General features: G+C 44.8%; 1 protein-coding gene across 1 annotated transcript in view; it reads right to left on the reverse strand.

Annotated features, from left to right (window-relative positions):
• The window catches only part of TM4SF19 (transmembrane 4 L six family member 19), a 21,793-nt gene extending 13,934 nt beyond the window's left edge, over positions 1-7,859 (reverse strand). Inside the window, exon 1 of the mRNA XM_082252426.1 lies at positions 7,773-7,859. The gene's annotated coding sequence lies outside the window, so the exon portion shown is untranslated. The remainder of the gene's footprint in view (positions 1-7,772) is intronic.
• Positions 7,860-8,263: the final 404 nt, after the last annotated feature.

Here is an 8,263-nt window from a genome sequence, read left to right on the forward strand (position 1 = left end):
TATGTGAAAGAGTTACTAATAACAATAACAGCTATTGTGGATATAAACCCTAAATGAATGGCATTTAGATTATTTAAGCACTGTGTATCATAATCAAATGACACCTAAAAAATAAAATAGCATTTTCGCCCTTTTGTCACCCTTATTTGCATATGAGTGCTGCTGATATCCTATAGCCCCTTTACAGTTATTTCTTCGTACATGTATCCACTCCAGCGCTAACTGCATGCCATTTCTCAGGGTGGGCTTTCTGATAGTGACAACACAGTGAATTTTTTCTATAGCGAGTCTGATGATGTATTTGTAAATTTTAGGTTCAAGAAAGTTTTGAAAATAGCGTTCTACAACATTTTGCCCTCAAAATAAAAAATCCACTGGAGGGGGTCTCAAAGTATGTGTCATAGAATCCATCCCACCTTGCAGCTCGCCAACACAGAGACTTCACAAGCTATGTCACCTGGAAACATATTGGAGATTCACCCTTAGACCCTGTTCAGACAGGGGCGACACGACTTGATGGGGCGACCTCTGCGCGACTTGCACGGACTTCACATCATTGAAGTCAATGCAAGTTGCCTCCAGGTCGCCCCAAAGTAGTACAGGACCCTTTTTCTAAGTCGGAGCGACTTGTGTCGCTCCTATTAGAACGGGTCCTGTGCTAATCAATGGCAGGCGACCCACCGCGACTTGTCAGGTGACCAAGTCGCCTGACAAGTCGCGCTAGTGTGAATGGGGTCTTAAAGTGGTTGTAAACCCTTACATTTACCCAGTGACTGGCCTCAGGTGATACACAGAGATGAGACAAATCCTCCTACGTAAGTTATACCTGTTTATCTGCAGTCTTCTCATCTGTCCAAAGTAAAGGATTTTTTAAAGCTTGTCAGAGCTGTCAGAAAAAAGGGCAGAGACCTGAAGTTACACGCTGCAGAGTTCAGTTGGGAGAGCTCTGAGAGCTGATTGGAGGGAAGGGACACACACCCCCTCACACAGCACACAGGAGCAGAGCTGAGGATGTCAATCACAGGCTGTGTGCAGGTGGCCCCTCCCCTGTCACCTTTTTTTCTCTTGGTGTCAGGAAAACTTATCAGATGGGAGTCATGCTGATAGCAGAGAACAGAAATGACACTTAGTGCTCTCAATTGAGACAAGTACACACTATAGAGGGATATGCTTTGTTCATATTTCATGTTTGAGGTTTACAACCACTTTAACATAGTAATACCATAGGCTTGGGGACGTTATTATATTGTGATTAGAGCCCATGTCCTTCCCGGGATAGTACATACTTTTTTAAATCTTTTTAGCAACATTTTTCTTTTTCTTTCAGATAGATTATGGAGCATCTAACTATTGATAAAAACACCATCAGATGCTCCACAAAAATAAATAGGGGTCTAAAAGTTACTTCTTATATTTTTTTTTGTATGGCTATTATGGCTTCACTGTATCTAAAGTGTTTCTGAATCACTGCTGCCACATCACCCTCTTTTGGCCAATAATGGACACTACCGGCTTTATTAGTTTATTAGCTTTATTAAGTTTATTTTAAAGTGGTTGTAAAGTCAGAAAGTTTTTCTATCTTAATGCATTCTATGCATTAAGATAAAAGCCTTCTGTGTGCAGCAGCCCCCCTCAGCCCCCCTAATACTTACCTGTGCCCCCTCTCTGTCCAGCAATGTCCACGTGTGTCTGAGCCATCCGAGATTCTCCTTCTTAATTGGCTGAGATTTGGCTGCCACTGCTATCAATCAAAGTCAGCTAGCCAATCAGGTGAGAGAGCGGGCAGGGCCGGGTCGGGGCTCTGTGTCTGAATGGACACAGGGAGCTGTGACTCAGTTCGGGTGCCCCCATAGCAAGCTGCTTGCTGTAGGGGCACCCAACAGGAGGGAGGGGCCCGGGATCGCAGAAGAGAGACCCGAGAAGAGGACGATTGGGGCCACTCTGTGCAAACACAACTGCACAGAGGAAGAAAGTATAACATGTTTGTTATTTTTTTAGGAGAAAAAAAGAGACTTTACAATCACTTTAACTTACTACTTAGATATGGATTAGTAAACTTTTTTTTATTTATAATTTCTGCACAGTAAACCTTTTTTTAACCACTTTATGATTGCCCGCCGCTCCTGCGCAAACCGCCGTACGTATACGTCGGTCGCGCTCCTGCAGCGGGGAAGCCGATTCACAGGGCAGGCAGCTCCGATTGCCACCTGACACCAGCGAACGTTCCCCGCTGAGAGAGAAGGACAGTCAGCTGTTGTAAACACAGCTGACCGTTCTTCTCCCTGGAATGATCACAGAGCTCATGTGATCCTTCTATATAGGATCACAGGTCTCTATAATCATTTCACAAGCCACGCCCCCCCACAGTTAGAAACATGCCCCTAGGTACACATTTAACACCTTAATCACCCACACTGTTAGCCCCTTCCCTGCCAGTTTCATTATGATAGTAACAGTGCATATTTTTAGCGATCGCAGATCGCCGCCATTACTAGTAAAAAAAAAAAAAAAAAATAACATAAATCTTTCCCGTAATTAGTAGACGCGATAACTTTTGAACAAACCAATCAAAATACACTTATGGCACTTTTCCACTGCAAGTACCGGCTCGTACCGGCTCGGCTCTACTCGGCCCTGCTTGGCCCGGTTTGCTTTTCCACTGCAGGTACCGCATGGTATAGTGTCGGAACGGTTCGGTACGGTACGGTATAGGTTTGCTTTTCCACTAAAGTAGTACTAAAGTTAAGTGGGTGGGATAACAACAGGGTGGGTGGGATTCTCTGACCAATCAGTGGCTAGTAGTGACTGCATGCAAAGGATTGTGGGATATGGTACCAGTTTGGTACCTGTTGGAACCACAATCGAGTAGGTAATGTTTTTTCAGAGCCGTACCGTACCGTACCGTTCGGTTCCATGCAGTGGAAAAGCAAACCTATACCGTACCGTACCGAACCGTTCCGACCCTATACCATGAGGTACCAGCAGTGGAAAAGCACAAAAGCGTGCCGAACCGGTACAGTTCCATGCAGTGGAAAAGCGCCATTTTTGTGATTTTTTTGACCGAAAATATGTAGCAGAAAACAAATTGGCCTAAAATGTTAAAAAATTTTGTAATTCAAATTTTTTGGGGGGAATGTTATATAGCAGAATGTGAAAAATATTTTATTTTGTTTAGAATTGTCGCTCTTTTTTTCTTTATAGCGCAAAAAATAAAAATCGCACAGGTGATCAAATACCACCAAAAGAAAGCAAGCTCTATTTGTGGGAAAAAAGGACATCAATTTTATTTAGGTACAGCGTTGCACAACCGCCCAATTGTTCGTTATATTAACGCAGTGCCGAATCACAAAATATGGCCTGGTCATTAAGGGGGAAAATCTTCTGGTCCAGAAGTGGTTAAAATGATACATATATTTTTGCTTACTATTCCCTTACAGTTATATTTTACTGGAGACACAAGACATTATTGTGCGAATGCTTCATGGCAATTACCGTGTTCCTGAACCCACCTGTACTCCCACTCCTCCCTCAGTATTTAAATCTGTCTAGCCCATCCACCCATTAGGCCTGTGCGAGGCCCCTTTTACCTACCTAGGGATGAATAGATGCTCTGTACGTCGCTGTGTGAATGGTCCTATTCATGTCAGTTGGAATGCAGCGGCTGCATAGTGCCAGCTGCTACTCCAAATTGACACCTTTGTGGGTGCGTGTCCCCTAATTTACACTGTCTGTGTTTGAGGACCCGCACTCACATGTACCTGCACCTACAACGATAAGTAGCCACTGCGTCCTTATTGACATCCGAAAGGACTGCCTACGCAGGAAGGAACAGAACACTTCTGCATCCCCGTGTAAACAGAGCCTTGCACGGTCTGAGATCTTAGGCTTGGGAAAGAAGCACAACCCTGAAATGCACTGTCTAGTGACTCACACAGTAAGGCTATATTCACAAAGACAGCCTGGGTAGCAGCAACACTGTGTGCTATGGCCGCATACAAGCTGGCAAATTTACTGCGGTCCATTTGTGTACAGCCAGAATCCCACAGAAACGCTGACCCTGGAGGCTCACAGTCCGCATCCGGGGTCTGTGGGATGGTCTATTCACAGACATGTAACTGCTCAGATGAGAGGTTACGTGTGAACAGCAGGGATGCCAGCCATTGATTTGTGCAGAGTACAGTCGCCACTGTTAACGCACACTATGTGTAAGTAGTTGAATGACAAAATGGAATGACCCGCGCTAAGGGGTATATAAGAAATCTATTTGTATACAGGTGTAAAGCTGCCTCCGACCAACCCCTAAAGAAAGGGGTGGGAAAAGGTTGGTAGAAAGGAATAGCACTAGATCCTATTGGTGTGTATAAGTAGTGACCATACAATATAAAATCCAAATGATGTTAAAGTGCAAGCGCCAAGTGATAGGATCTATATTGGGCTAGGAATATATAATGCCCACAAAGTGCTCAGTGCTGTAAATAAACGCGCGGCGTATCAAATATAGGTGCAAATCTATTTATTAAAGTGCAAAAATACAATCAAAGTAGGAGTGTTGTCCAAAAAATATATCAAGGTAAAAACTCTAAACACTACTGTGCTGAGAGCAGTGCTGGTGTAAAAGATAAAAAAGGGTGGTGGATAAACTAAGGTAAGTGATAAAGTGCTGGTACCCGTGAAACCACCAGGTAACGCACTCACCCTTTTATTTTAACCCTCAAAATGGGGTATTGAATGCAGGCAGGAATGGTCTCTCCACATGCAGCGGATATGAAAAACTTCACAGTGTGGGAGAGATACGCAGCAACACCCAGAACGGACCCACCACCGGAGGCAGTGGTGTATTTTGGTTTTGAGCTGCCCTAGGCAAAACTAAAATTGGGCGCCCCCCTCCCCTCCTATGTAAATTTGCCCCCACCCCTTCCTGTTTAACAGATGTGACTCCCTCCAAAATTGAAGGACTAAAAGTCCCAGCAAGAACCCCTGAGATCTCACGAGAGGGGGGGGGGAGAGAGAGAGGGGGGTGGGTAAGGGAGGGTGAGGGGTATGAGAGAGGTGGTGAGAGAGAGAGAGGGGGGTTGTTGGGAGATAGAGAGGGGGTGTTGGAGGGGGAGAGCAAGAGGGAGTGTTCGGAAAGAGAGAGGGGGGATGAGAGAGAAAGAGGGGGATGAGAGAGGGAGAGGGGGGTGAGAGAGAGAGAGGGAGTGGAAGAGAGAGAGAGAGGGGGGAATAGAGAGAGAGGGGGGAATAGAGAGAGAGCGATGGAGAGAGAGCGATGGTGAGAGAGAGAGAGAGAGGAGGTGGGGGAGAGAGAGAGAGGGAGGGGGGTGGGAGAAGGTGTAACATCACTGATTGCTAGATGCCAGGCAGCTCTAGAAACCAGTGGCTAATGGAGTCTCAGATGGAGGCGAGGGTGGCTATTTTGCTGCCCCCCTGCAAAGTGCCGTCCTAGGCCTGGGCCTTGTCAGCCTAGGCCAAAATACAGCACTGACCGGTAAATCCTCATAAGGGTTGACCAACCATCAAAGACTGAACCCCGAAGTTTTTCATATCCGCTGCATGTGGAGAGACCATTCCTGCCTGCATTCAATACCCCATTTTGAGGGTTAAAATAAAAGGGTGAGTGCGTTACCTGGTGGTTTCACGGGTACCAGCACTTTGTCACTTACCTTAGTTTATCCACCACCCTTTTTTCTTTTACACTAGCACTGCTCTCAGCACAGTAGTGTTTAGAGTTTTTACCTTGATATATTTTTTGGACAACACTCCTACTTTGATTGTATTTTTGCACAATATTGCACTTTAATAAATAGATTTGCACCTATATTTGATACGCCGCACGTTTATTTACAGCACTGAGCACTTTGTGGGCATTATATATTCCCAGCCCAATATAGATCCTGTCACTTGGCACTTGCACTTTAACATCATTTGGATTTTTTATTGTATGGTCACTACCTTTACACACCGATAGGATCTAGTGCTATTCCTTTCACAACAGTTAGCGCCATTACCAACCTTTTCCCACCCTCATTTATGTGTAAGTAGTGTTTAGAGCTGTGGCCTAATTCTACCTTACCACTATTGCGACCCCAAAGTTGCGCGATTCAGAGTGCGACTTTGAGTGCAGCTTTACACTTTCTAGATCAAAATTGCATCAAAAGTCGCATCAATGTAGTGCAGGCACCTTTTTAAAGTCGCATAGATTGGAACGGGTGCCATTTAAATCAATGGGCTGAGTTGAACAGAAAATAAACTGAAGAGCTTGGGAAGAGCCACTGTACTAACAATCCGATGTTAGTGCAGCGACCTCCCCTGTTGTGCTATTGTGTTCTGACAAGGGGACACCCCCACCAGAACACCCTGGCTGGCTGAAAGTGCTGATTGGATGCCGATCGACAGACCTTTTCCAGTCATTCTCCTTTGACAGGCCGGCTTCTGTGGGACTGGCTGCTGTACACACTGGCCAAATGTCGCACAGTTTCTATTGAACCTGCTAATGCTGCCCGATATTCGGCCCATGTGTACTGGAAAACTTTGTTTTCGGGTAAGTTTATCATAATGTGCGATGCACACTAGCACAGTATGATATTACCTTTCAGGGTACGAAAAAAAAAAAAAACGCACCATTTTATTACCGCTTTAAGTGTTCATTCTGAGCCTCAACGTTTTTTCAGTAGGAGTAAATGTGCCCCTTTATTGGTATTAGTGGGAGGAATATTGCCTCATCAATGGTATCAGTGGGAGAAATTGTGCCTCATTGTTGGTGTTACTGGGCCCCATTGTTGGTGTCATTTGGAGAAATTGTGCCCCATTGTTGGTGTCATTGGTAGTAATAGTGCCCCATCGTCTGTGTAATTGGGAGGAATTGTGTCCCTTCAATGGTGTCAGTGGGGAGGAATTATGTCCTATTGTTGGTATCAGTGGATTAAACAGTGCCCCAAGGGCCAGATAAAAGCAAGAGCAAGGGCCACATCTGGCCCCTGGGCAACAGTTTGGAGACCACTGCTCTAATAGATTAGCAAGTAATAGGATAACAATTGTCTCTGTAATCTTCTAATAGCAGCTTTTCCTGGCGATAACAGGGAATGGCCAGTATATCTAGGACCCTATAGTAGCAGTCCCAATCCATATAGTAACCTCTGGCACTTGTACAACCAATAGTCCCTAGCAGGGTCTTTACTCACAGTGTCCCAGGAGCTGTCTGCCACCCATCACCCACAGGTAGTTTCTCCAGCAAATATTTCTCTAGCAATCTTCTCCAAGCCCTCAGCCCAGAAGCTACTGATGCCCAGACTGCAATTTCTTGTCTCTCTGTCTATCTCCCAGGGGCTCCAGCCCCCCCAAAGTGGAAAGGACCCCTTCCTGAAGAGGAAAGAATCCTCGGCAGGGCTTCCTGAACATTTATCACCTTACCAGCCACCTTCTGGGTGCCTCCGTCCAGGGACTGGCTGCAGCATGATAGGTATTCATGCTGGCTATTTGTATCTCCCTGCCCTATATTCTGGAGGCTTCTTCCAGAGGTAGGTGAGAGAAATCAAACTCTCCAAAACCACAGCTTAACCACTTGCTTTTCCTGCTCTCTAACCACAAGTGTGAACGAAGCCCTCTAGATGGTTTTGGTTTTCCAAGGCATAGCTGAGATAAGACAAGCCACATCAAGCGTTAGTTACTAAACATTGGTTTGTACTGTATATGGTTTGAGAAGGACAGGTAGTGCTTAATGTTATTTAATAGTAAGCACAAAATGGTATACCAACAAATATATTTTTTCTTACCTCTTGATAAGGACTTGCTATGAAGCTTCTTCAATACTAATTGTCAGCATGGACCGTCTGGAAAGTATTAGTCTGGAAGCTTTTAAAATCCCAGAGAATCACAGTGTGTTCAATAACTTCCCTCTACCTCCTTCATATATGCATTGAGACTTGACCACAACAGCCAAATTTAGCCAAAAAAGAGGAATCTTACACTGTACACAAGTAAACGACGGGACTGTAAAAAAGTCACGAGACTGAATGAGAATTATATGCCTATATAAAGTAAATCATTGAATGCTTTAGAATTTGGTGGAACGTTTTCTTTTATTTGGTCATATAGAACTTCTAATGGTCCCTCTAAATCAGGGGGTAACTAGCGGTCTAGCAGCCAGTGGACTGAGTGAAAAAACTATTGGATTTCTCTATCCACACAAACAAGGTAGATGGAGGAATTCTTCCCCACTGGGACAATGTATTCTGACAGTGGGACCCAGCACTGACCGTATACA

Source organism: Pelophylax lessonae, assembly GCF_965119305.1.
Source record: "Pelophylax lessonae genome assembly, chromosome: 3".
In the NCBI taxonomy this organism is placed as follows: Eukaryota; Metazoa; Chordata; class Amphibia; order Anura; family Ranidae; genus Pelophylax; species Pelophylax lessonae.